This window comes from Piliocolobus tephrosceles, chromosome 6 (genome assembly GCF_002776525.5).
Source record: "Piliocolobus tephrosceles isolate RC106 chromosome 6, ASM277652v3, whole genome shotgun sequence".
Taxonomy (NCBI): Eukaryota; Metazoa; Chordata; class Mammalia; order Primates; family Cercopithecidae; genus Piliocolobus; species Piliocolobus tephrosceles.
The window spans coordinates 5,405,551-5,406,898 of NC_045439.1; the positions used below are offsets into that span (position 1 = coordinate 5,405,551).

The 1,348-nt window shown below is 56.1% G+C and overlaps 1 pseudogene; it reads right to left on the bottom strand.

The window, feature by feature from the left end:
- Positions 1–213: 213 nt before the first annotated feature.
- Positions 214–1,144, bottom strand: LOC111538308 (annotated as a pseudogene).
- Between the last annotated feature and the right edge of the window lie 204 nt (positions 1,145–1,348).

Consider the following 1,348-nt stretch of genomic DNA (forward strand, 5'->3'; position numbering starts at 1 on the left):
ACCTCCCTCCCCCACAGCCCAGTGGCTCAGCCCTGCGAAGGACCAAGGCAAAGGGGAAAAAAGCTCTGCTGCCTGATCCCACACTGCCACTCACAGACCCTTGGTTGATTGGCAGCACTGAACTGGCTAAGAAAAAAAACAAAGATGAAAACACAGAAAAACCCAAAAACCCCAGACGGGGAGGTGATGTGGGAAGAGAGCGTGCTGGGAGCCTCAGTAGCTGGCCTCCTCCTGGTAGTAAGGGGGATATTCAGGGACCTCCCCCAGGTCTGGGCAGTCGCCGGCGCCTGAGGGAGCCCCATCGGCCACTGTGCCTTGCGGGCAATACTTGGGGTCATGTATCTGTCGGCCCAGGCCGAAGACCTGGCCGCTCTGGTTGACGCCCTGCGTGTAGCCCGTCTGCAGGGACATGGAGGAGTTGTCACACTTGTCGGTTCCCAGCTTGGTGTCATAGATGTGCCGCCGCGTCCCAGGAGCCATCGTGCCAACCTGGCTCGCACACTTGTTTGTGCCCATCTGGAGGCTGATGGTCGAGTGGTCTATGGGGGACAGGATATGGTTCTTGGGGTCATAGAGATGCCTCCTCGTGCCATACGTGGTCATGCCCGACTGGCTGGCACATTTGTTGGTGCCCATCTGCAGCCCAATGACACACTGGCCGGCCTTCATGGTGGTTGTCATCGAAATTCCGCTCCTGCTTCTCCGAGTACTTGACGCCAATGTCCACCCCGCTCTGCAGCCCCTTAGTCTTGGCCTTCCCCGCCAGGGCGAGAAGAGACACCTGCACCTGTGTCATGTTCCCACTCTCAAACAGGTCGTTGGCCTCGAACAGGTCCACGGGGTTCATGCCGTAGCTGACCATGGCCTTGATGAAGTTGGACAGGTTTTCTAGCTGGTGCCAGTGCTGCATGGAGCGGTTGATCTTGGGGACGGAGCCCGGCTGTAGCTTGTTCATGAGTGTGCATAAGATAGTTCCGTCCTTCAGGCCCTTCTTGAAGTTGGAGCCGATGGAGAGGCCGGTGAGTCCCTCCATCCAGGTGCAGAGCTCTGCCTCCTTTTGGGGGTCATATTTGGACAGGAGCCGGTTCTTGACCTCGGCCGACAGCCCGTACCAGGGGCCCTTGTTGAACTGCGTGGAGCTCATGGCTGGCTGGCCGGCAGCAGGACGGGGCCGGACGGGACCACAACTTTATTTTTTAAATGGGCCAAAGACCTTAATAGACACCTCACCAAAGAAGATATATAGTTGGCAAATAAGCATAATGAACTGATGCTCAACATCATACATTGTCAGATAAGTGCAGATTAAAACCACAACCAGATACTTCTACATGATATTAAAATGGCC